This window comes from Phyllobates terribilis, unplaced genomic scaffold (genome assembly GCF_046119375.1).
Source record: "Phyllobates terribilis strain yellow unplaced genomic scaffold, ASM4611937v1 Scaffold_1049__1_contigs__length_452226, whole genome shotgun sequence".
NCBI classification, from domain to species: domain Eukaryota; kingdom Metazoa; phylum Chordata; class Amphibia; order Anura; family Dendrobatidae; genus Phyllobates; species Phyllobates terribilis.
This window is the reverse complement of record NW_027363809.1, coordinates 293,848-319,631: the sequence shown is the minus strand read 5'-3', so window position 1 is coordinate 319,631 and position 25,784 is coordinate 293,848. Positions and strand designations below refer to the sequence as shown.

Genomic DNA, 25,784 nt, shown 5'->3' with positions numbered 1-25,784 from the left:
GAAAGAAGTCAGTGTTCCAGCAGAAGGAGACAACGTTTCAGAAAAGGCATTGTAGCAAACCAAAAAAGAAATTTTAAGCGCAGCAGAGTAACCAGCGCACATACCTGTTAGCTCAGGTGAGTTTAAAAGGCTGCTGTTGATAACAAGGGCATTTGCTAAATAGATGGTGTGTGTGCAACAATATACTGAAAGGTCAATTATATTGTGCAGCTTATCTCACCACCTGTAGTTATTTAGGTGAAAGCTCCAAAATGCTTGCCTAATATGTCTGTTTATCCAAAAGGAAGTAAAAAGGGAGAGCTAGAAAGATAGCATTGCATCACATTACATGGCAATGCAATGCACAGTTGCTGAAGTTGAACCAAAATGAGCTTGTAATCTGGCTTCTGCAACTTTGAACATGAAAAATCCAATGAGGAGAAGAAAAGCAAAGCCAAAGAGTCCATCCCCAAATCCGACAAACAAGCAAAATGAACAAAAAACTTTGAATTCAATTCTTTCTGATTTTAGAAACTGCATTAAAGAAGGGGTGCACCGGTCCTGGAGATACTGCAATACCAGGTCAATGCGTGGAGTGGACAGAGCAAGCTCTTTTTCCATCTCCCTGTTCTAAAAATCCATTTAATATATGGTCCCCAGATAGGGGACGTATCAGATATTAAACTGATAAGAACAGATACTACACTTGATCTTAGCCAAAAGGCCGAGAAGCGATAACCAGAATTGGTTTCAAACTACGGAGCCACCCAAGGATCCTGAAAAGTCCATTTGTGGAGATGAGCTCCTGGACTCCCGTTAAGAAGACATGTTGTCAACCTCTAGATCCCTTACATGCCTGCACTTTTCGGCTTGCTGCTGCTGCAATCCACGCGTTTTAGATCTGCATAACTCCACCTCTTTAAACACAGCACCTTCACCCCCTGCTGTTCCCACCCGCCTCAACACCGTTGGAAGGGAGGAGAACCAATTAAGGCGGGGGGTGGGGTGGAACGAGCAGCTGTCTACCCTTAGCAGGAGGGCTCCTGATTACATACCTCTCCTGCTGCTGCTGCTGCTGGCTGTCCAGCAGCAGACTGAAGGTGGCTGCTGCTGTGCACAGGTATATAAAGGCTCAGAGCCTATTATGACACGCGCAGCCAGCGTTCCATTGCCACATTCCATCTACTGCAGGCAGGATACCTGGCTGGCTGAATGTCGCTGAGAAGCTCACAGAGACCGCCATAAGCAACAGTTTAACAGAATGCCACAGACTAATCAACCAAACTTTTTGGGTTGGGTTCTCTTTTATAGTCTGCAGGCATTAAATGAAAGAAGTCAGTGTTCCAGCAGAAGGAGACAACGTTTCAGAAAAGGCATTGTAGCAAACCAAAAAAGAAATTTTAAGCACAGCAGAGTAACCAGCGCACATACCTGTTAGCTCAGGTGAGTTTAAAAGGCTGCTGTTGATAACAAGGGCATTTGCTAAATAGATGGTGTGTGTGCAACAATATACTGAAAGGTCAATTATATTGTGCAGCTTATCTCACCACCTGTCGTTATTTAGGTGAAAGCTCCAAAATGCTTGCCTAATATGTCTGTTTATCCAAAAGGAAGTAAAAAGGGAGAGCTAGAAAGATAGCATTGCATCACATTACATGGCAATGCAATGCACAGTTGCTGAAGTTGAACCAAAATGAGCTTGTAATCTGGCTTCTGCAACTTTGAACATGAAAAATCCAATGAGGAGAAGAAAAGCAAAGCCAAAGAGTCCATCCCCAAATCCGACAAACAAGCAAAATGAACAAAAAACATTGAATTCAATTCTTTCTGATTTTAGAAACTGCATTAAAGAAGGGGTGCACCGGTCCTGGAGATACTGCAATACCAGGTCAATGCGTGGAGTGGACAGAGCAAGCTCTTTTTCCATCTCCCTGTTCTAAAAATCCATTTAATATATGGTCCCCAGATAGGGGACGTATCAGATATTAAACTGATAAGAACAGATACTACACTTGATCTTAGCCAAAAGGCCGAGAAGCGATAACCAGAATTGGTTTCAAACTACGGAGCCACCCAAGGATCCTGAAAAGTCCATTTGTGGAGATGAGCTCCTGGACTCCCGTTAAGAAGACATGTTGTCAACCTCTAGATCCCTTACATGCCTGCACTTTTCGGCTTGCTGCTGCTGCAATCCACGCGTTTTAGATCTGCATAACTCCACCTCTTTAAACACAGCACCTTCACCCCCTGCTGTTCCCACCCGCCTCAACACCGTTGGAAGGGAGGAGAACCAATTAAGGCGGGGGGTGGGGTGGAACGAGCAGCTGTCTACCCTTAGCAGGAGGGCTCCTGATTACATACCTCTCCTGCTGCTGCTGCTGCTGGCTGTCCAGCAGCAGACTGAAGGTGGCTGCTGCTGTGCACAGGTATATAAAGGCTCAGAGCCTATTATGACACGCGCAGCCAGCGTTCCATTGCCACATTCCATCTACTGCAGGCAGGATACCTGGCTGGCTGAATGTCGCTGAGAAGCTCACAGAGACCGCCATAAGCAACAGTTTAACAGAATGCCACAGACTAATCAACCAAACTTTTTGGGTTGGGTTCTCTTTTATAGTCTGCAGGCATTAAATGAAAGAAGTCAGTGTTCCAGCAGAAGGAGACAACGTTTCAGAAAAGGCATTGTAGCAAACCAAAAAAGAAATTTTAAGCGCAGCAGAGTAACCAGCGCACATACCTGTTAGCTCAGGTGAGTTTAAAAGGCTGCTGTTGATAACAAGGGCATTTGCTAAATAGATGGTGTGTGTGCAACAATATACTGAAAGGTCAATTATATTGTGCAGCTTATCTCACCACCTGTAGTTATTTAGGTGAAAGCTCCAAAATGCTTGCCTAATATGTCTGTTTATCCAAAAGGAAGTAAAAAGGGAGAGCTAGAAAGATAGCATTGCATCACATTACATGGCAATGCAATGCACAGTTGCTGAAGTTGAACCAAAATGAGCTTGTAATCTGGCTTCTGCAACTTTGAACATGAAAAATCCAATGAGGAGAAGAAAAGCAAAGCCAAAGAGTCCATCCCCAAATCCGACAAACAAGCAAAATGAACAAAAAACATTGAATTCAATTCTTTCTGATTTTAGAAACTGCATTAAAGAAGGGGTGCACCGGTCCTGGAGATACTGCAATACCAGGTCAATGCGTGGAGTGGACAGAGCAAGCTCTTTTTCCATCTCCCTGTTCTAAAAATCCATTTAATATATGGTCCCCAGATAGGGGACGTATCAGATATTAAACTGATAAGAACAGATACTACACTTGATCTTAGCCAAAAGGCCGAGAAGCGATAACCAGAATTGGTTTCAAACTACGGAGCCACCCAAGGATCCTGAAAAGTCCATTTGTGGAGATGAGCTCCTGGACTCCCGTTAAGAAGACATGTTGTCAACCTCTAGATCCCTTACATGCCTGCACTTTTCGGCTTGCTGCTGCTGCAATCCACGCGTTTTAGATCTGCATAACTCCACCTCTTTAAACACAGCACCTTCACCCCCTGCTGTTCCCACCCGCCTCAACACCGTTGGAAGGGAGGAGAACCAATTAAGGCGGGGGGTGGGGTGGAACGAGCAGCTGTCTACCCTTAGCAGGAGGGCTCCTGATTACATACCTCTCCTGCTGCTGCTGCTGGCTGTCCAGCAGCAGACTGAAGGTGGCTGCTGCTGTGCACAGGTATATAAAGGCTCAGAGCCTATTATGACACGCGCAGCCAGCGTTCCATTGCCACATTCCATCTACTCGCAGGCAGGATACCTGGCTGGCTGAATGTCGCTGAGAAGCTCACAGAGACCGCCATAAGCAACAGTTTAACAGAATGCCACAGACTAATCAACCAAACTTTTTGGGTTGGGTTCTCTTTTATAGTCTGCAGGCATTAAATGAAAGAAGTCAGTGTTCCAGCAGAAGGAGACAACGTTTCAGAAAAGGCATTGTAGCAAACCAAAAAAGTAATTTTAAGCGCAGCAGAGTAACCAGCGCACATACCTGTTAGCTCAGGTGAGTTTAAAAGGCTGCTGTTGATAACAAGGGCATTTGCTAAATAGATGGTGTGTGTGCAACAATATACTGAAAGGTCAATTATATTGTGCAGCTTATCTCACCACCTGTAGTTATTTAGGTGAAAGCTCCAAAATGCTTGCCTAATATGTCTGTTTATCCAAAAGGAAGTAAAAAGGGAGAGCTAGAAAGATAGCATTGCATCACATTACATGGCAATGCAATGCACAGTTGCTGAAGTTGAACCAAAATGAGCTTGTAATCTGGCTTCTGCAACTTTGAACATGAAAAATCCAATGAGGAGAAGAAAAGCAAAGCCAAAGAGTCCATCCCCAAATCCGACAAACAAGCAAAATGAACAAAAAACATTGAATTCAATTCTTTCTGATTTTAGAAACTGCATTAAAGAAGGGGTGCACCGGTCCTGGAGATACTGCAATACCAGGTCAATGCGTGGAGTGGACAGAGCAAGCTCTTTTTCCATCTCCCTGTTCTAAAAATCCATTTAATATATGGTCCCCAGATAGGGGACGTATCAGATATTAAACTGATAAGAACAGATACTACACTTGATCTTAGCCAAAAGGCCGAGAAGCGATAACCAGAATTGGTTTCAAACTACGGAGCCACCCAAGGATCCTGAAAAGTCCATTTGTGGAGATGAGCTCCTGGACTCCCGTTAAGAAGACATGTTGTCAACCTCTAGATCCCTTACATGCCTGCACTTTTCGGCTTGCTGCTGCTGCAATCCACGCGTTTTAGATCTGCATAACTCCACCTCTTTAAACACAGCACCTTCACCCCCTGCTGTTCCCACCCGCCTCAACACCGTTGGAAGGGAGGAGAACCAATTAAGGCGGGGGGTGGGGTGGAACGAGCAGCTGTCTACCCTTAGCAGGAGGGCTCCTGATTACATACCTCTCCTGCTGCTGCTGCTGCTGGCTGTCCAGCAGCAGACTGAAGGTGGCTGCTGCTGTGCACAGGTATATAAAGGCTCAGAGCCTATTATGACACGCGCAGCCAGCGTTCCATTGCCACATTCCATCTACTGCAGGCAGGATACCTGGCTGGCTGAATGTCGCTGAGAAGCTCACAGAGACCGCCATAAGCAACAGTTTAACAGAATGCCACAGACTAATCAACCAAACTTTTTGGGTTGGGTTCTCTTTTATAGTCTGCAGGCATTAAATGAAAGAAGTCAGTGTTCCAGCAGAAGGAGACAACGTTTCAGAAAAGGCATTGTAGCAAACCAAAAAAGAAATTTTAAGCGCAGCAGAGTAACCAGCGCACATACCTGTTAGCTCAGGTGAGTTTAAAAGACTGCTGTTGATAACAAGGGCATTTGCTAAATAGATGGTGTGTGTGCAACAATATACTGAAAGGTCAATTATATTGTGCAGCTTATCTCACCACCTGTAGTTATTTAGGTGAAAGCTCCAAAATGCTTGCCTAATATGTCTGTTTATCCAAAAGGAAGTAAAAAGGGAGAGCTAGAAAGATAGCATTGCATCACATTACATGGCAATGCAATGCACAGTTGCTGAAGTTGAACCAAAATGAGCTTGTAATCTGGCTTCTGCAACTTTGAACATGAAAAATCCAATGAGGAGAAGAAAAGCAAAGCCAAAGAGTCCATCCCCAAATCCGACAAACAAGCAAAATGAACAAAAAACATTGAATTCAATTCTTTCTGATTTTAGAAACTGCAATAAAGAAGGGGTGCACCGGTCCTGGAGATACTGCAATACCAGGTCAATGCGTGGAGTGGACAGAGCAAGCTCTTTTTCCATCTCCCTGTTCTAAAAATCCATTTAATATATGGTCCCCAGATAGGGGACGTATCAGATATTAAACTGATAAGAACAGATTTTTTTTTTTTTTTTTTTTTTTACAAAACCATTCAGGTTTAAAACAATAATGCAGAATAAAAGGTCGTCTCCTCATCTGAAAAAAACAACCATTCCACAATCATTTATCGTTTAAAACTCATCATGATGGTTTCTTTTATTATCCAATTAAATTGAAAAAATGCAATATACACATCAGAAAAAAACAAAATTACAGACTAATTATATGTTTCCATTTCCGGAATTTCCATACTCCCTCTGCATCCATCCCACCTTTCATATCACACTTATAATAGAAATATAACTTCTCAAGGACCATTTTAACACAATCATCCACCTCAAAACGCTCATTTTTAAACACATACAAGTTCCGGCAATTCCACAAAACCTCCTTCACACAAGCCAAAAACAGCCACAAAATCCTATCCTTTTCACGGTTTAACATGCATAACCCAAACATGACAATTTCAAAATTCAAACGTTTCACCCCAGTCAATTCCATACATAACCCACCCAATTTAGACCAAACATCCTTCGCAAACCTACATGACCATAGAACATGATGGACCTCTTCATTACACCCACACCGCTCTCTCGGACACCTTTCAGACACCGCCAACCCTTTCCTTTTTTGTACACTCCTCACAGGTAAAATCCCATGCAAAGACATCCAAACTAAATCTTTCTGTTTGTTAGACATATCATGTTTGACCAGCTTACACCAGACATCCTCCGCTTCAGCTGACCTTAACCCATTAATTTCACACATCCTATTATCCGCACACATCCTTTTCACCATGCTTTTATTCTTCAGAAAACTCACCATCTGAACTTTCTCAAGATGAAATTTTTTGATAAAACATTCCAATTGTAGGTACCAATAAGGGCATACATAAGCAGTAGGTTTACAGTTATCATAATTCATCCATTTTAACCGATGGAAGACGGAGCCTCCAAGGTATCTACACATACATGCAGCCTTGGATTGCTTTAATAAAAGTCCTGCAAAAAAACTAATACAATTCAGACCAATAAAAGTCTCGATGTTAGGGAATCCTAGGCCACCATTCCTTTTACACCTATGAAGAAATTCCCTCTTGGCCTTCTCTATATTACTGCCCCAAAGGAACACAAAAAGTAATCTATTAATCTTCTTCAAAACTCCAACAGATGGGGGAAAAATCAAAGCTACATAAATAAGCATAGGGAGAATGATACTTTTAATGATTAAAATTTTCCCAGTAAAGGACAGATCACGCAGACGCCATAATTCCAATTTCCTTGCAATTTTACCACCCAGATCCTCCCAACTCTTGTCCCCTTTTAAACTCTCATCCAGACACACCCCCAACACTTTAATCCCCCCTTCCACACATTCCATATCTGCATCACTCACTTTTTTACTACTAAAAAATCCCTTAACCTTACTTTTTTCCCAATTTATTTTGAAAGCAGAGGCCACACAAAAACATTGGACTAACCATTTAACCCTTGCGACATCACTCTCAGAATCACACAACACACACACATCATCCATATAACCAATCACTTTAATAGCCTTACCATCACAGCCAGGGATCAAAAACCCCTTTAAAACTGTATCCCTTCTAATAAGCTGGAGAAGAGGCTCCATCACACAAATAAACATGATTGGAGAAAGCGGGCATCCCTGCCTCACCCCTGACAATATTTCAAAAGACTCAGATAAAAAACCATTCACCTGCACCACACTTCTAGCACCCTCATACATTCCCATAATCAATCTAACCAAGCGCTCTGGAAAGCCCATCTTCAACAACACATTAAACAAAAACACATGAGCCACACAATCAAAGGCCTTTTCAAAGTCAAGCGCACATACAATCACACCTTTCTTTCTACTCTTACAATCCTCTAGCACATCCCTCACCAGACAAATGTTCTCTTGTATCCTCCGTTCAGGCACTGCACACACTTGTTCCTCCTCAATCACAGATGCTATCACTTCTCTCATACGACAAGCCAAAATTTTCGCAAAAATCTTATAATCAGCATTAAGCAGCGTAATTGGTCTCCAGTTGGCTAGCCTCTTTCTATCACCTTTTTTAAACAATAACACAACCAAACCTCCCTTCATACACTCAGGCATACTCACTCCGGCAAACAAGGATTTCATGACTTCAAACAGATCCTGAGAAACAACGTCCCAATATTTTGCATAAAAATCACATGGGATTCCATCCTGCCCAGGGGATTTGTTCTTCGGAGACTTGGAGATCACACCCAACAATTCTTTCTCTGTTAAATCATCCATCAATGCCTGACTTTCACTTTCTGTAACAAAATTTCCAAGTACCTGCAAAAACTCATTCTCGTTCCCCAAATCACACTTTTTCTCCCCATACAAGCCTTTATAAAAATTAACCACTTCCTTGATCACTCCCTCACCATGTACCTCATCACCCTTATCATTCACTAACACATGCATATCCCGTTTACCACCACACATTTTCTTAAAAAAGAAGCGCGTACATTTCTCATTCTGTTCCCTAAACTTCACTCTCGACCGGAATATGATTTCCTTTCCTCGTCCAAACATCCAATCACCCATTTCGTTCTTCATTTTAACCAACTCACTTTTAACATCTATACCCATAGCTCTACATTCATGCAAAAAGGAAATCCTCCTATTTATTTGTGTATATAATAATCTCTTCTTTTTAGCCTTAATATAGCCAATTTTCCTGAAAAAATCCCTAATTCTAACCTTGACCCACACCCACCATTCCAAGATATTGCAAAAATCCCTTTTCCTCCTCACCCAACCATGGTATTTTTTTGAAAAACACCTGAAAACTTGCTTGTCATCCAGAACACTCACATTCATCCGCCACCTCCCTTTGCCATAGAAAAAACCATCCACCTCAAACACCCCAAGCAAACACTCATGATCAGAGAAGCAAACTTTCTCTTGGGAATACTTAACACATTTAACTGCCGGTGAGGAAACAAAAAAATAGTCCAGTCTAGACTCGGCATGGCCATCATCTGAATGATATGTAAAAGGTCCCGGCTTCTCCGACACAGCATCCCTAAGGGAGAAGTCTTTAGTCATTTGGTTCCATAGATTACCTGTAACATCCACTTTAGATTGCCATGAACCTGCCCTTGCTTCTTTTGAAAAAATACAGTTAAAGTCACCAATAACAAAAACAGGCAACTTGCCATGCAAAAAAAAAGTCAATTTTTTGAAGAGTGATAAGCGCTCATTTTTATCCACATTTGCATATATGCAAATTAGTTTAAAGTCCCAACCAAGGTATGATAGAGTGATACAAGCACATCTTCCTTCCAGAATAATAGTTTTCTGTTTTAAGCGAATGTCTCTGTTTTGGATAAGGATTCCAATGCCATCATTTCTGTTAGTATTAGAAAAGGACCACACTGCCTCCCCATACAGCCACTCATTTTGTTTAGGAAATTTAGATAAACCACATTCTTGAACACATATAATGTCACAGCCCTTAGATGCCAAATAGTCCAGAACAGTGGCACGCTTTGTCGCTGATGCAAACATACGTACATTCTGGGAGATTATTTTCAGCCGCAGGACCATAGGTGTCAATGCAGGTTATGGAGACCGGGAAGACCAGAAAAGGAAATCAACATGTCTCAGGCCACCTCAGAAAATTCAAATAGGCTCTCCAAGCCTGCCACATCCTTTTCCTCTAAGAAACCTTCACTAGGTGATATGGGAGTGGCCTTATAAGGTTCATTCAAATGTGAGTCCTCCCCAGAGTCAGATAGGACGGAAAAAGGGTTGTGAGACTCAAAAGACTCAAATTTCTTCTTTCGTAACCTCTTTACAGTTTTACCAGTCTTCTTCTGTTTGGCCAAGGCTTTACAAACGATGGCAGCATTTTCAGCTGAAGGCATCCTGGCAGCCTCTATTTCCTCTGGAGAAACTGACCACTGTATGTCAACGGAACTTGGGGCAGACATCTCCTCAGAGCTTTCCACCTCCTCAATTACCTCACTGAGAGCCGTCTCAGCCCCTGACCCAGAAGGCAACTCTACAGGTGGTGCCACACCCACGTCAGGCTGCACCTGGTCTCCAAGATTTCCCTCTACAGTGATATCATGCACCTCAGCCACAGTGGGAATAAAATCCACCACTTCCTCCACCATTGTAGTAGTTTCAGGAACAACAGGAGGGATTTCAGTAGGGCCCTCCTGTGCCTGAGGAGCCCCCTGTCTCTCCCCCCATGTCCTACGTCTCTCAGTATTAAGACGCGCCAAAAAAACCTGACGGCTAACATTAGGACATGATCTACAAGTGTGGCCATTTTCACCACATAAGTCACACATTGCAGGATAGGGACATTCAAAGGCTTCATGCCCTGATTTTTTACAATTCCTACAAGTTACATCAGAGGTACATTCCGCAGCTATATGGCCATAACAAAAACATTTCCTACAAAAAGAGGGCTGACCAGGATAATGTAGGAATCCTCTATTTCCTCCAATGGAGAAATTTGCAGGTGGGTGCATGGTTCCACCAATACCCTCAGGGTCAGATTTGAAACGAGCCCAAAATTTCACATTCCCATTGAAAACAGCAAAAATATTCTTTTGCATGATTCCCCCCCTTATTACTGAGCAATACCGTGATAAGAAAGCTCTAATCAAAGGGATCTCCACAAACGGGTTATACATGTGTACAGTAATGGGCCTTTCAATATTAGAAAACAAAGGCTTAGGGATTATAAATTGTAAATACTCATGATGTCTTTTCTCTTTTAAACGCTGAAAGAAAGTCAAACAGTCTGCTTCCAAGTAGAAAGAAATGTCATAATTACCAGCTTTAGGAAACTCCTGGATACAAAAAATCTTCTCCAGTTTAAATCCCGTCAATTCCATCACTATATTCCGGACAATAAATTCCAAGCCGATGTTATGTCTGTGGTCCTCAATAACCTCCAATCGCACGGTATTCTTTACAGCCGCCATTGTAATGCCCAAGGCACGGATCGCTTTCTCCACCACACGAGCCGAAAATACGCACCCCTCAGCCCAGACCGAGGCAAACACCCCGATCTGAGCCAAAAGGCCGAGAAGCGATAACCAGAATTGGTTTCAAACTACGGAGCCACCCAAGGATCCTGAAAAGTCCATTTGTGGAGATGAGCTCCTGGACTCCCGTTAAGAAGACATGTTGTCAACCTCTAGATCCCTTACATGCCTGCACTTTTCGGCTTGCTGCTGCTGCAATCCACGCGTTTTAGATCTGCATAACTCCACCTCTTTAAACACAGCACCTTCACCCCCTGCTGTTCCCACCCGCCTCAACACCCTTGGAAGGGAGGAGAACCAATTAAGGCGGGGGGTGGGGTGGAACGAGCAGCTGTCTACCCTTAGCAGGAGGGCTCCTGATTACATACCTCTCCTGCTGCTGCTGCTGCTGGCTGTCCAGCAGCAGACTGAAGGTGGCTGCTGCTGTGCACAGGTATATAAAGGCTCAGAGCCTATTATGACACGCGCAGCCAGCGTTCCATTGCCCCATTCCATCTACTGCAGGCAGGATACCTGGCTGGCTGAATGTCGCTGAGAAGCTCACAGAGACCGCCATAAGCAACAGTTTAACAGAATGCCACAGACTAATCAACCAAACTTTTTGGGTTGGGTTCTCTTTTATAGTCTGCAGGCATTAAATGAAAGAAGTCAGTGTTCCAGCAGAAGGAGACAACGTTTCAGAAAAGGCATTGTAGCAAACCAAAAAAGAAATTTTAAGCGCAGCAGAGTAACCAGCGCACATACCTGTTAGCTCAGGTGAGTTTAAAAGGCTGCTGTTGATAACAAGGGCATTTGCTAAATAGATGGTGTGTGTGCAACAATATACTGAAAGGTCAATTATATTGTGCAGCTTATCTCACCACCTGTAGTTATTTAGGTGAAAGCTCCAAAATGCTTGCCTAATATGTCTGTTTATCCAAAAGGAAGTAAAAAGGGAGAGCTAGAAAGATAGCATTGCATCACATTACATGGCAATGCAATGCACAGTTGCTGAAGTTGAACCAAAATGAGCTTGTAATCTGGCTTCTGCAACTTTGAACATGAAAAATCCAATGAGGAGAAGAAAAGCAAAGCCAAAGAGTCCATCCCCAAATCCGACAAACAAGCAAAATGAACAAAAAACATTGAATTCAATTCTTTCTGATTTTAGAAACTGCATTAAAGAAGGGGTGCACCGGTCCTGGAGATACTGCAATACCAGGTCAATGCGTGGAGTGGACAGAGCAAGCTCTTTTTCCATCTCCCTGTTCTAAAAATCCATTTAATATATGGTCCCCAGATAGGGGACGTATCAGATATTAAACTGATAAGAACAGATACTACACTTGATCTTAGCCAAAAGGCCGAGAAGCGATAACCAGAATTGGTTTCAAACTACGGAGCCACCCAAGGATCCTAAAAAGTCCATTTGTGGAGATGAGCTCCTGGACTCCCGTTAAGAAGACATGTTGTCAACCTCTAGATCCCTTACATGCCTGCACTTTTCGGCTTGCTGCTGCTGCAATCCACGCGTTTTAGATCTGCATAACTCCACCTCTTTAAACACAGCACCTTCACCCCCTGCTGTTCCCACCCGCCTCAACACCGTTGGAAGGGAGGAGAACCAATTAAGGCGGGGGGTGGGGTGGAACGAGCAGCTGTCTACCCTTAGCAGGAGGGCTCCTGATTACATACCTCTCCTGCTGCTGCTGCTGCTGGCTGTCCAGCAGCAGACTGAAGGTGGCTGCTGCTGTGCACAGGTATATAAAGGCTCAGAGCCTATTATGACACGCGCAGCCAGCGTTCCATTGCCACATTCCATCTACTGCAGGCAGGATACCTGGCTGGCTGAATGTCGCTGAGAAGCTCACAGAGACCGCCATAAGCAACAGTTTAACAGAATGCCACAGACTAATCAACCAAACTTTTTGGGTTGGGTTCTCTTTTATAGTCTGCAGGCATTAAATGAAAGAAGTCAGTGTTCCAGCAGAAGGAGACAACGTTTCAGAAAAGGCATTGTAGCAAACCAAAAAAGACATTTTAAGCGCAGCAGAGTAACCAGCGCACATACCTGTTAGCTCAGGTGAGTTTAAAAGGCTGCTGTTGATAACAAGGGCATTTGCTAAATAGATGGTGTGTGTGCAACAATATACTGAAAGGTCAATTATATTGTGCAGCTTATCTCACCACCTGTAGTTATTTAGGTGAAAGCTCCAAAATGCTTGCCTAATATGTCTGTTTATCCAAAAGGAAGTTAAAAGGGAGAGCTAGAAAGATAGCATTGCATCACATTACATGGCAATGCAATGCACAGTTGCTGAAGTTGAACCAAAATGAGCTTGTAATCTGGCTTCTGCAACTTTGAACATGAAAAATCCAATGAGGAGAAGAAAAGCAAAGCCAAAGAGTCCATCCCCAAATCCGACAAACAAGCAAAATGAACAAAAAACATTGAATTCAATTCTTTCTGATTTTAGAAACTGCATTAAAGAAGGGGTGCACCGGTCCTGGAGATACTGCAATACCAGGTCAATGCGTGGAGTGGACAAAGCAAGCTCTTTTTCCATCTCCCTGTTCTAAAAATCCATTTAATATATGGTCCCCAGATAGGGGACGTATCAGATATTAAACTGATAAGAACAGATACTACACTTGATCTTAGCCAAAAGGCCGAGAAGCGATAACCAGAATTGGTTTCAAACTACGGAGCCACCCAAGGATCCTGAAAAGTCCATTTGTGGAGATGAGCTCCTGGACTCCCGTTAAGAAGACATGTTGTCAACCTCTAGATCCCTTACATGCCTGCACTTTTCGGCTTGCTGCTGCTGCAATCCACGCGTTTTAGATCTGCATAACTCCACCTCTTTAAACACAGCACCTTCACCCCCTGCTGTTCCCACCCGCCTCAACACCATTGGAAGGGAGGAGAACCAATTAAGGCGGGGGGTGGGGTGGAACGAGCAGCAGTCTACCCTTAGCAGGAGGGCTCCTGATTACATACCTCTCCTGCTGCTGCTGCTGCTGGCTGTCCAGCAGCAGACTGAAGGTGGCTGCTGCTGTGCACAGGTATATAAAGGCTCAGAGCCTATTATGACACGCGCAGCCAGCGTTCCATTGCCACATTCCATCTACTGCAGGCAGGATACCTGGCTGGCTGAATGTCGCTGAGAAGCTCACAGAGACCGCCATAAGCAACAGTTTAACAGAATGCCACAGACTAATCAACCAAACTTTTTGGGTTGGGTTCTCTTTTATAGTCTGCAGGCATTAAATGAAAGAAGTCAGTGTTCCAGCAGAAGGAGACAACGTTTCAGAAAAGGCATTGTAGCAAACCAAAAAAGAAATTTTAAGCGCAGCAGAGTAACCAGCGCACATACCTGTTAGCTCAGGTGAGTTTAAAAGGCTGCTGTTGATAACAAGGGCATTTGCTAAATAGATGGTGTGTGTGCAACAATATACTGAAAGGTCAATTATATTGTGCAGCTTATCTCACCACCTGTAGTTATTTAGGTGAAAGCTCCAAAATGCTTGCCTAATATGTCTGTTTATCCAAAAGGAAGTAAAAAGGGAGAGCTAGAAAGATAGCATTGCATCACATTACATGGCAATGCAATGCACAGTTGCTGAAGTTGAACCAAAATGAGCTTGTAATCTGGCTTCTGCAACTTTGAACATGAAAAATCCAATGAGGAGAAGAAAAGCAAAGCCAAAGAGTCCATCCCCAAATCCGACAAACAAGCAAAATGAACAAAAAACATTGAATTCAATTCTTTCTGATTTTAGAAACTGCATTAAAGAAGGGGTGCACCGGTCCTGGAGATACTGCAATACCAGGTCAATGCGTGGAGTGGACAGAGCAAGCTCTTTTTCCATCTCCCTGTTCTAAAAATCCATTTAATATATGGTCCCCAGATAGGGGACGTATCAGATATTAAACTGATAAGAACAGATTTTTTTTTTTTATCGAAAGCCCGAATTCGTGTACAAAACCCGAGTGCGCTTAAAAAAGTGACAAGTGCCACAAAAAAAGTGCACTAGGATGCTGGTCTTCTTGAAACCCTCTCCAAAAGGAGAAGGGTCCCCCAAACCATTCCCCGTCCCTCCGAGCCAGAAGGCCACAGCGAGGAACAGGGACAAATAGCCACCTCCAGCCGGAGCCAGAGGCGACCCAATCTTACCCCCAGCACCTGCCCGAGTTCTCACCCGAGCAAGGCACTGGGAGCCAAAGACTGTGCTCCCCTCCCGGAAGAGGGGAGCCAACAACGCTCTCCTCCAGAAAGAGGAGAGCCAGGGGGGTTCAGGGGGGAGCGGAACCTGATGGCCACACACTCCCCCCCTAGACCTGCCAAGAGAGGAACCCGTAAGGGAACCGCATCCCGACAAAATCCTAGTAAGGACGTGGACACACGTGAAAAAGTGGACACACAGTGACAAAAAAATTAAATAAATAGTGAAGGTTTCACAGTATAATACTGCCCGGACCTTCGACCGGGAATTGAAAAATTCCCCATCCTAAGGCCAGAAGGCCCGGAATAAGGGTGTGTGTGAAGAAAGAAATATTGAAGTGCTAGTGCAAATGTGCCTTAAACTCAAGTGGGGTTCCCAATCCCAGTGAGTTGAGGCACCCCAGGGTCACCACTCCTGGGGCACTTCACACTTCGGGCTTTCGATCTTCCCCGACCCAATGGCGTCGATCCTGGGGGGCCATGCTTTCCACCAGATGACTATATTAGCCACCTGGCGTACTAACAAGCGCCTAAACCCCAGTGTGCATAATGTATCAATCTACTAGGGCGGCCAACATCCAAAACCGCCTTTTCGAAAGATACTACACTTGATCTTAGCCAAAAGGCCGAGAAGCGATAACCAGAATTGGTTTCAAACTACGGAGCCACCCAAGGATCCTGAAAAGTCCATTTGTGGAGATGAGCTCCTGGACTCCCGTTAAGAAGACATGTTGTCAACCTCTAGATCCCTTACATGCCTGCACTTTTCGGCTTGCTGCTGCTGCAATCCACGCGTTTTAGATCTGCATAACTCCACCTCTTTAAACACAGCACCTTCACCCCCTGCTGTTCCCACCCGCCTCAACACCGTTGGAAGGGAGGAGAACCAATTAAGGTGGGGGGTGGGGTGGAACGAGCAGCTGTCTACCCTTAGCAGGAGGGCTCCTGATTACATACCTCTCCTGCTGCTGCTGCTGCTGGCTGTCCAGCAGCAGACTGAAGGTGGCTGCTGCTGTGCACAGGTATATAAAGGCTCAGAGCCTATTATGACACGCGCAGCCAGCGTTCCATTGCCACATTCCATCTACTGCAGGCAGGATACCTGGCTGGCTGAATGTCGCTGAGAAGCTCACAGAGACCGCCATAAGCAACAGTTTAACAGAATGCCACAGACTAATCAACCAAACTTTTTGGGTTGGGTTCTCTTTTATAGTCTGCAGGCATTAAATGAAAGAAGTCAGTGTTCCAGCAGAAGGAGACAACGTTTCAGAAAAGGCATTGTAGCAAACCAAAAAAGAAATTTTAAGCGCAGCAGAGTAACCAGCGCACATACCTGTTAGCTCAGGTGAGTTTAAAAGGCTGCTGTTGATAACAAGGGCATTTGCTAAATAGATGGTGTGTGTGCAACAATATACTGAAAGGTCAATTATATTGTGCAGCTTATCTCACCACCTGTAGTTATTTAGGTGAAAGCTCCAAAATGCTTGCCTAATATGTCTGTTTATCCAAAAGGAAGTAAAAAGGGAGAGCTAGAAAGATAGCATTGCATCACATTACATGGCAATGCAATGCACAGTTGCTGAAGTTGAACCAAAATGAGCTTGTAATCTGGCTTCTGCAACTTTGAACATGAAAAATCCAATGAGGAGAAGAAAAGCAAAGCCAAAGAGTCCATCCCCAAATCCGACAAACAAGCAAAATGAACAAAAAACATTGAATTCAATTCTTTCTGATTTTAGAAACTGCATTAAAGAAGGGGTGCACCGGTCCTGGAGATACTGCAATACCAGGTCAATGCGTGGAGTGGACAGAGCAAGCTCTTTTTCCATCTCCCTGTTCTAAAAATCCATTTAATATATGGTCCCCAGATAGGGGACGTATCAGATATTAAACTGATAAGAACAGATTTTTTTTTTTTATCGAAAGCCCGAATTCGTGTACAAAACCCGAGTGCGCTTAAAAAAGTGACAAGTGCCACAAAAAAAGTGCACTAGGATGCTGGTCTTCTTGAAACCCTCTCCAAAAGGAGAAGGGTCCCCCAAACCATTCCCCGTCCCTCCGAGCCAGAAGGCCACAGCGAGGAACAGGGACAAATAGCCACCTCCAGCCGGAGCCAGAGGCGACCCAATCTTACCCCCAGCACCTGCCCGAGTTCTCACCCGAGCAAGGCACTGGGAGCCAAAGACTGTGCTCCCCTCCCGGAAGAGGGGAGCCAACAACGCTCTCCTCCAGAAAGAGGAGAGCCAGGGGGGTTCAGGGGGGAGCGGAACCTGATGGCCACACACTCCCCCCCTAGACCTGCCAAGAGAGGAACCCGTAAGGGAACCGCATCCCGACAAAATCCTAGTAAGGACGTGGACACACGTGAAAAAGTGGACACACAGTGACAAAAAAATTAAATAAATAGTGAAGGTTTCACAGTATAATACTGCCCGGACCTTCGACCGGGAATTGAAAAATTCCCCATCCTAAGGCCAGAAGGCCCGGAATAAGGGTGTGTGTGAAGAAAGAAATATTGAAGTGCTAGTGCAAATGTGCCTTAAACTCAAGTGGGGTTCCCAATCCCAGTGAGTTGAGGCACCCCAGGGTCACCACTCCTGGGGCACTTCACACTTCGGGCTTTCGATCTTCCCCGACCCAATGGCGTCGATCCTGGGGGGCCATGCTTTCCACCAGATGACTATATTAGCCACCTGGCGTACTAACAAGCGCCTAAACCCCAGTGTGCATAATGTATCAATCTACTAGGGCGGCCAACATCCAAAACCGCCTTTTCGAAAGATACTACACTTGATCTTAGCCAAAAGGCCGAGAAGCGATAACCAGAATTGGTTTCAAACTACGGAGCCACCCAAGGATCCTGAAAAGTCCATTTGTGGAGATGAGCTCCTGGACTCCCGTTAAGAAGACATGTTGTCAACCTCTAGATCCCTTACATGCCTGCACTTTTCGGCTTGCTGCTGCTGCAATCCACGCGTTTTAGATCTGCATAACTCCACCTCTTTAAACACAGCACCTTCACCCCCTGCTGTTCCCACCCGCCTCAACACCGTTGGAAGGGAGGAGAACCAATTAAGGCGGGGGGTGGGGTGGAACGAGCAGCTGTCTACCCTTAGCAGGAGGGCTCCTGATTACATACCTCTCCTGCTGCTGCTGCTGCTGGCTGTCCAGCAGCAGACTGAAGGTGGCTGCTGCTGTGCACAGGTATATAAAGGCTCAGAGCCTATTATGACACGCGCAGCCAGCGTTCCATTGCCACATTCCATCTACTGCAGGCAGGATACCTGGCTGGCTGAATGTCGCTGAGAAGCTCACAGAGACCGCCATAAGCAACAGTTTAACAGAATGCCACAGACTAATCAACCAAACTTTTTGGGTTGGTTTCTCTTTTATAGTCTGCAGGCATTAAATGAAAGAAGTCAGTGTTCCAGCAGAAGGAGACAACGTTTCAGAAAAGGCATTGTAGCAAACCAAAAAAGAAATTTTAAGCGCAGCAGAGTAACCAGCGCACATACCTGTTAGCTCAGGTGAGTTTAAAAGGCTGCTGTTGATAACAAGGGCATTTGCTAAATAGATGGTGTGTGTGCAACAATATACTGAAAGGTCAATTATATTGTGCAGCTTATCTCACCACCTGTAGTTATTTAGGTGAAAGCTCCAAAATGCTTGCCTAATATGTCTGTTTATCCAAAAGGAAGTAAAAAGGGAGAGCTAGAAAGATAGCATTGCATCACATTACATGGCAATGCAATGCACAGTTGCTGAAGTTGAACCAAAATGAGCTTGTAATCTGGCTTCTGCAACTTTGAACATGAAAAATCCAATGAGGAGAAGAAAAGCAAAGCCAAAGAGTCCATCCCCAAATCCGACAAACAAGCAAAATGAACAAAAAACATTGAATTCAATTCTTTCTGATTTTAGAAACTGCATTAAAGAAGGGGTGCACCGGTCCTGGAGATACTGCAATACCAGGTCAATGCGTGGAGTGGACAGAGCAAGCTCTTTTTCCATCTCCCTGTTCTAAAAATCCATTTAATATATGGTCCCCAGATAGGGGACGTATCAGATATTAAACTGATAAGAACAGATTTTTTTTTTTTATCGAAAGCCCGAATTCGTGTACAAAACCCGAGTGCGCTTAAAAAAGTGACAAGTGCCACAAAAAAAGTGCACTAGGATGCTGGTCTTCTTGAAACCCTCTCCAAAAGGAGAAGGGTCCCCCAAACCATTCCCCGTCCCTCCGAGCCAGAAGGCCACAGCGAGGAACAGGGACAAATAGCCACCTCCAGCCGGAGCCAGAGGCGACCCAATCTTACCCCCAGCACCTGCCCGAGTTCTCACCCGAGCAAGGCACTGGGAGCCAAAGACTGTGCTCCCCTCCCGGAAGAGGGGAGCCAACAACGCTCTCCTCCAGAAAGAGGAGAGCCAGGGGGGTTCAGGGGGGAGCGGAACCTGATGGCCACACACTCCCCCCCTAGACCTGCCAAGAGAGGAACCCGTAAGGGAACCGCATCCCGACAAAATCCTAGTAAGGACGTGGACACACGTGAAAAAGTGGACACACAGTGACAAAAAAATTAAATAAATAGTGAAGGTTTCACAGTATAATACTGCCCGGACCTTCGACCGGGAATTGAAAAATTCCCCATCCTAAGGCCAGAAGGCCCGGAATAAGGGTGTGTGTGAAGAAAGAAATATTGAAGTGCTAGTGCAAATGTGCCTTAAACTCAAGTGGGGTTCCCAATCCCAGTGAGTTGAGGCACCCCAGGGTCACCACTCCTGGGGCACTTCACACTTCGGGCTTTCGATCTTCCCCGACCCAATGGCGTCAATCCTAGGGGGCCATGCTTTCCACCAGATGACTATATTAGCCACCTGGCGTACTAACAAGCGCCTAAACCCCAGTGTGCATAATGTATCAATCTACTAGGGCGGCCAACATCCAAAACCGCCTTTTCGAAAGATACTACACTTGATCTTAGCCAAAAGGCAGGGGAAGCGATAACCAGAATTGGTTTCAAACTACGGAGCCACCCAAGGATCCTGAAAAGTCCATTTGTGGAGATGAGCTCCTGGACTCCCGTTAAGAAGACATGTTGTCAACCTCTAGATCCCTTACATGCCTGCACTTTTCGGCTTGCTGCTGCTGCAATCCACGCGTTTTAGATCTGCATAACTCCACCTCTTTAAACACAGCACCTTCACCCCCTGCTGTTCCCACCCGCCTCAACACCGTTGGAAGGGAGGAGAACCAATTAAGGCGGGGGGTGGGGTGGAACGAGCAGCTGTCTACCCTTAGCAGGAGGGCTCCTGATTACATACCTCTCCTGCTGCTGCTGCTGGCTGTCCAGCAGCAGACTGAAGGTGGCTGCTGCTGTGCACAGGTATATAAAGGCTCAGAGCCTATTATGACACGCGCAGCCAGCGTTCCATTGCCACATTCCATCTACTCGCAGGCAGGATACCTGGCTGGCTGAATGTCGCTGAGAAGCTCACAGAGACCGCCATAAGCAACAGTTTAACAGAATGCCACAGACTAATCAACCAAACTTTTTGGGTTGGGTTCTCTTTTATAGTCTGCAGGCATTAAATGAAAGAAGTCAGTGTTCCAGCAGAAGGAGACAACGTTTCAGAAAAGGCATTGTAGCAAACCAAAAAAGAAATTTTAAGCGCAGCAGAGTAACCAGCGCACATACCTGTTAGCTCAGGTGAGTTTAAAAGGCTGCTGTTGATAACAAGGGCATTTGCTAAATAGATGGTGTGTGTGCAACAATATACTGAAAGGTCAATTATATTGTGCAGCTTATCTCACCACCTGTAGTTATTTAGGTGAAAGCTCCAAAATGCTTGCCTAATATGTCTGTTTATCCAAAAGGAAGTAAAAAGGGAGAGCTAGAAAGATAGCATTGCATCACATTACATGGCAATGCAATGCACAGTTGCTGAAGTTGAACCAAAATGAGCTTGTAATCTGGCTTCTGCAACTTTGAACATGAAAAATCCAATGAGGAGAAGAAAAGCAAAGCCAAAGAGTCCATCCCCAAATCCGACAAACAAGCAAAATGAACAAAAAACATTGAATTCAATTCTTTCTGATTTTAGAAACTGCATTAAAGAAGGGGTGCACCGGTCCTGGAGATACTGCAATACCAGGTCAATGCGTGGAGTGGACAGAGCAAGCTCTTTTTCCATCTCCCTGTTCTAAAAATCCATTTAATATATGGTCCCCAGATAGGGGACGTATCAGATATTAAACTGATAAGAACAGATACTACACTTGATCTTAGCCAAAAGGCCGAGAAGCGATAACCAGAATTGGTTTCAAACTACGGAGCCACCCAAGGATCCTGAAAAGTCCATTTGTGGAGATGAGCTCCTGGACTCCCGTTAAGAAGACATGTTGTCAACCTCTAGATCCCTTACATGCCTGCACTTTTCGGCTTGCTGCTGCTGCAATCCACGCGTTTTAGATCTGCATAACTCCACCTCTTTAAACACAGCACCTTCACCCCCTGCTGTTCCCACCCGCCTCAACACCGTTGGAAGGGAGGAGAACCAATTAAGGCGGGGGGTGGGGTGGAACGAGCAGCTGTCTACCCTTAGCAGGAGGGCTCCTGATTACATACCTCTCCTGCTGCTGCTGCTGCTGGCTGTCCAGCAGCAGACTGAAGGTGGCTGCTGCTGTGCACAGGTATATAAAGGCTCAGAGCCTATTATGACACGCGCAGCCAGCGTTCCATTGCCACATTCCATCTACTGCAGGCAGGATACCTGGCTGGCTGAATGTCGCTGAGAAGCTCACAGAGACCGCCATAAGCAACAGTTTAACAGAATGCCACAGACTAATCAACCAAACTTTTTGGGTTGGGTTCTCTTTTATAGTCTGCAGGCATTAAATGAAAGAAGTCAGTGTTCCAGCAGAAGGAGACAACGTTTCAGAAAAGGCATTGTAGCAAACCAAAAAAGACATTTTAAGCGCAGCAGAGTAACCAGCGCACATACCTGTTAGCTCAGGTGAGTTTAAAAGGCTGCTGTTGATAACAAGGGCATTTGCTAAATAGATGGTGTGTGTGCAACAATATACTGAAAGGTCAATTATATTGTGCAGCTTATCTCACCACCTGTAGTTATTTAGGTGAAAGCTCCAAAATGCTTGCCTAATATGTCTGTTTATCCAAAAGGAAGTAAAAAGGGAGAGCTAGAAAGATAGCATTGCATCACATTACATGGCAATGCAATGCACAGTTGCTGAAGTTGAACCAAAATGAGCTTGTAATCTGGCTTCTGCAACTTTGAACATGAAAAATCCAATGAGGAGAAGAAAAGCAAAGCCAAAGAGTCCATCCCCAAATCCGACAAACAAGCAAAATGAACAAAAAACATTGAATTCAATTCTTTCTGATTTTAGAAACTGCATTAAAGAAGGGGTGCACCGGTCCTGGAGATACTGCAATACCAGGTCAATGCGTGGAGTGGACAGAGCAAGCTCTTTTTCCATCTCCCTGTTCTAAAAATCCATTTAATATATGGTCCCCAGATAGGGGACGTATCAGATATTAAACTGATAAGAACAGATACTACACTTGATCTTAGCCAAAAGGCCGAGAAGCGATAACCAGAATTGGTTTCAAACTACGGAGCCACCCAAGGATCCTGAAAAGTCCATTTGTGGAGATGAGCTCCTGGACTCCCGTTAAGAAGACATGTTGTCAACCTCTAGATCCCTTACATGCCTGCACTTTTCGGCTTGCTGCTGCTGCAATCCACGCGTTTTAGATCTGCATAACTCCACCTCTTTAAACACAGCACCTTCACCCCCTGCTGTTCCCACCCGCCTCAACACCGTTGGAAGGGAGGAGAACCAATTAAGGCGGGGGGTGGGGTGGAACGAGCAGCTGTCTACCCTTAGCAGGAGGGCTCCTGATTACATACCTCTCCTGCTGCTGCTGCTGCTGGCTGTCCAGCAGCAGACTGAAGGTGGCTGCTGCTGTGCACAGGTATATAAAGGCTCAGAGCCTATTATGACACGCGCAGCCAGCGTTCCATTGCCACATTCCATCTACTGCAGGCAGGATACCTGGCTGGCTGAATGTCGCTGAGAAGCTCACAGAGACCGCCATAAGCAACAGTTTAACAGAATGCCACAGACTAATCAACCAAACTTTTTGGGTTGGGTTCTCTTTTATAGTCTGCAGGCATTAAATGAAAGAAGTCAGTGTTCCAGCAGAAGGAGACAACGTTTCAGAAAAGGCATTGTAGCAAACCAAAAAAGACATTTTAAGCGCAGCAGAGTAACCAGCGCACATACCTGTTAGCTCAGGTGAGTTTAAAAGGCTGCTGTTGATAACAAGGGCATTTGCTAAATAGATGGTGTGTGTGCAACAATATACTGAAAGGTCAATTATATTGTGCAGCTTATCTCACCACCTGTAGTTATTTAGGTGAAAGCTCCAAAATGCTTGCCTAATATGTCTGTTTATCCAAAAGGAAGTAAAAAGGGAGAGCTAGAAAGATAGCATTGCATCACATTACATGGCAATGCAATGCACAGTTGCTGAAGTTGAACCAAAATGAGCTTGTAATCTGGCTTCTGCAACTTTGAACATGAAAAATCCAATGAGGAGAAGAAAAGCAAAGCCAAAGAGTCCATCCCCAAATCCGACAAACAAGCAAAATGAACAAAAAACATTGAATTCAATTCTTTCTGATTTTAGAAACTGCATTAAAGAAGGGGTGCACCGGTCCTGGAGATACTGCAATACCAGGTCAATGCGTGGAGTGGACAGAGCAAGCTCTTTTTCCATCTCCCTGTTCTAAAAATCCATTTAATATATGGTCCCCAGATAGGGGACGTATCAGATATTAAACTGATAAGAACAGATACTACACTTGATCTTAGCCAAAAGGCCGAGAAGCGATAACCAGAATTGGTTTCAAACTACGGAGCCACCCAAGGATCCTGAAAAGTCCATTTGTGGAGATGAGCTCCTGGACTCCCGTTAAGAAGACATGTTGTCAACCTCTAGATCCCTTACATGCCTGCACTTTTCGGCTTGCTGCTGCTGCAATCCACGTGTTTTAGATCTGCATAACTCCACGTCTTTAAACACAGCACCTTCACCCCCTGCTGTTCCCACCCGCCTCAACACCGTTGGAAGGGAGGAGAACCAATTAAGGCGGGGGGTGGGGTGGAACGAGCAGCTGTCTACCCTTAGCAGAAGGGCTCCTGATTACATACCTCTCCTGCTGCTGCTGCTGCTGGCTGTCCAGCAGCAGACTGAAGGTGGCTGCTGCTGTGCACAGGTATATAAAGGCTCAGAGCCTATTATGACACGCGCAGCCAGCGTTCCATTGCCACATTCCATCTACTGCAGGCAGGATACCTGGCTGGCTGAATGTCGCTGAGAAGCTCACAGAGACCGCCATAAGCAACAGTTTAACAGAATGCCACAGACTAATCAACCAAACTTTTTGGGTTGGGTTCTCTTTTATAGTCTGCAGGCATTAAATGAAAGAAGTCAGTGTTCCAGCAGAAGGAGACAACGTTTCAGAAAAGGCATTGTAGCAAACCAAAAAAGAAATTTTAAGCGCAGCAGAGTAACCAGCGCACATACCTGTTAGCTCAGGTGAGTTTAAAAGGCTGCTGTTGATAACAAGGGCATTTGCTAAATAGATGGTGTGTGTGCAACAATATACTGAAAGGTCAATTATATTGTGCAGCTTATCTCACCACCTGTAGTTATTTAGGTGAAAGCTCCAAAATGCTTGCCTAATATGTCTGTTTATCCAAAAGGAAGTAAAAAGGGAGAGCTAGAAAGATAGCATTGCATCACATTACATGGCAATGCAATGCACAGTTGCTGAAGTTGAACCAAAATGAGCTTGTAATCTGGCTTCTGCAACTTTGAACATGAAAAATCCAATGAGGAGAAGAAAAGCAAAGCCAAAAAGTCCATCCCCAAATCCGACAAACAAGCAAAATGAACAAAAAACATTGAATTCAATTCTTTCTGATTTTAGAAACTGCATTAAAGAAGGGGTGCACCGGTCCTGGAGATACTGCAATACCAGGTCAATGCGTGGAGTGGACAGAGCAAGCTCTTTTTCCATCTCCCTGTTCTAAAAATCCATTTAATATATGGTCCCCAGATAGGGGACGTATCAGATATTAAACTGATAAGAACAGATACTACACTTGATCTTAGCCAAAAGGCAGAGAAGCGATAACCAGAATTGGTTTCAAACTACGGAGCCACCCAAGGATCCTGAAAAGTCCATTTGTGGAGATGAGCTCCTGGACTCCCGTTAAGAAGACATGTTGTCAACCTCTAGATCCCTTACATGCCTGCACTTTTCGGCTTGCTGCTGCTGCAATCCACGCGTTTTAGATCTGCATAACTCCACCTCTTTAAACACAGCACCTTCACCCCCTGCTGTTCCCACCCGCCTCAACACCGTTGGAAGGGAGGAGAACCAATTAAGGCGGGGGGTGGGGTGGAACGAGCAGCTGTCTACCCTTAGCAGGAGGGCTCCTGATTACATACCTCTCCTGCTGCTGCTGCTGGCTGTCCAGCAGCAGACTGAAGGTGGCTGCTGCTGTGCACAGGTATATAAAGGCTCAGAGCCTATTATGACACGCGCAGCCAGC

General features: G+C 44.9%; 13 non-coding genes and 3 pseudogenes across 13 annotated transcripts; all 16 read right to left on the bottom strand.

The window, feature by feature from the left end:
• Positions 1 to 524: 524 nt before the first annotated feature.
• Positions 525 to 715, bottom strand: LOC141242595 (U2 spliceosomal RNA). The gene has a single exon (XR_012306998.1). It is a non-coding gene; the product is annotated as a U2 spliceosomal RNA (small nuclear RNA).
• A 1,115-nt stretch (positions 716 to 1,830) lies between these two features.
• Positions 1,831 to 2,021, bottom strand: LOC141242594 (U2 spliceosomal RNA). Its single transcript, XR_012306997.1, has one exon. It is a non-coding gene; the product is annotated as a U2 spliceosomal RNA (small nuclear RNA).
• Positions 2,022 to 3,136: 1,115 nt separating this feature from the next.
• On the bottom strand, positions 3,137 to 3,327 carry LOC141242593 (U2 spliceosomal RNA). The gene has a single exon (XR_012306996.1). It is a non-coding gene; the product is annotated as a U2 spliceosomal RNA (small nuclear RNA).
• A 1,113-nt stretch (positions 3,328 to 4,440) lies between these two features.
• On the bottom strand, positions 4,441 to 4,631 carry LOC141242592 (U2 spliceosomal RNA). Its single transcript, XR_012306995.1, has one exon. It is a non-coding gene; the product is annotated as a U2 spliceosomal RNA (small nuclear RNA).
• A 1,115-nt stretch (positions 4,632 to 5,746) lies between these two features.
• On the bottom strand, positions 5,747 to 5,951 carry LOC141242711 (U2 spliceosomal RNA; annotated as a pseudogene).
• A 6,144-nt stretch (positions 5,952 to 12,095) lies between these two features.
• Positions 12,096 to 12,286, bottom strand: LOC141242591 (U2 spliceosomal RNA). The gene has a single exon (XR_012306994.1). It is a non-coding gene; the product is annotated as a U2 spliceosomal RNA (small nuclear RNA).
• A 1,115-nt stretch (positions 12,287 to 13,401) lies between these two features.
• Positions 13,402 to 13,592, bottom strand: LOC141242659 (U2 spliceosomal RNA). The gene has a single exon (XR_012307057.1). It is a non-coding gene; the product is annotated as a U2 spliceosomal RNA (small nuclear RNA).
• Positions 13,593 to 14,707: 1,115 nt separating this feature from the next.
• Positions 14,708 to 14,891, bottom strand: LOC141242707 (U2 spliceosomal RNA). Its single transcript, XR_012307102.1, has one exon. It is a non-coding gene; the product is annotated as a U2 spliceosomal RNA (small nuclear RNA).
• A 791-nt stretch (positions 14,892 to 15,682) lies between these two features.
• LOC141242747 (U2 spliceosomal RNA) lies at positions 15,683 to 15,774 on the bottom strand (annotated as a pseudogene).
• A 1,115-nt stretch (positions 15,775 to 16,889) lies between these two features.
• On the bottom strand, positions 16,890 to 17,073 carry LOC141242706 (U2 spliceosomal RNA). Its single transcript, XR_012307101.1, has one exon. It is a non-coding gene; the product is annotated as a U2 spliceosomal RNA (small nuclear RNA).
• A 791-nt stretch (positions 17,074 to 17,864) lies between these two features.
• Positions 17,865 to 17,956, bottom strand: LOC141242746 (U2 spliceosomal RNA; annotated as a pseudogene).
• A 1,115-nt stretch (positions 17,957 to 19,071) lies between these two features.
• On the bottom strand, positions 19,072 to 19,255 carry LOC141242704 (U2 spliceosomal RNA). The gene has a single exon (XR_012307099.1). It is a non-coding gene; the product is annotated as a U2 spliceosomal RNA (small nuclear RNA).
• Positions 19,256 to 21,252: 1,997 nt separating this feature from the next.
• LOC141242590 (U2 spliceosomal RNA) lies at positions 21,253 to 21,443 on the bottom strand. Its single transcript, XR_012306993.1, has one exon. It is a non-coding gene; the product is annotated as a U2 spliceosomal RNA (small nuclear RNA).
• Positions 21,444 to 22,558: 1,115 nt separating this feature from the next.
• Positions 22,559 to 22,749, bottom strand: LOC141242589 (U2 spliceosomal RNA). The gene has a single exon (XR_012306992.1). It is a non-coding gene; the product is annotated as a U2 spliceosomal RNA (small nuclear RNA).
• A 1,115-nt stretch (positions 22,750 to 23,864) lies between these two features.
• On the bottom strand, positions 23,865 to 24,055 carry LOC141242588 (U2 spliceosomal RNA). Its single transcript, XR_012306991.1, has one exon. It is a non-coding gene; the product is annotated as a U2 spliceosomal RNA (small nuclear RNA).
• Positions 24,056 to 25,170: 1,115 nt separating this feature from the next.
• LOC141242653 (U2 spliceosomal RNA) lies at positions 25,171 to 25,361 on the bottom strand. Its single transcript, XR_012307051.1, has one exon. It is a non-coding gene; the product is annotated as a U2 spliceosomal RNA (small nuclear RNA).
• Between the last annotated feature and the right edge of the window lie 423 nt (positions 25,362 to 25,784).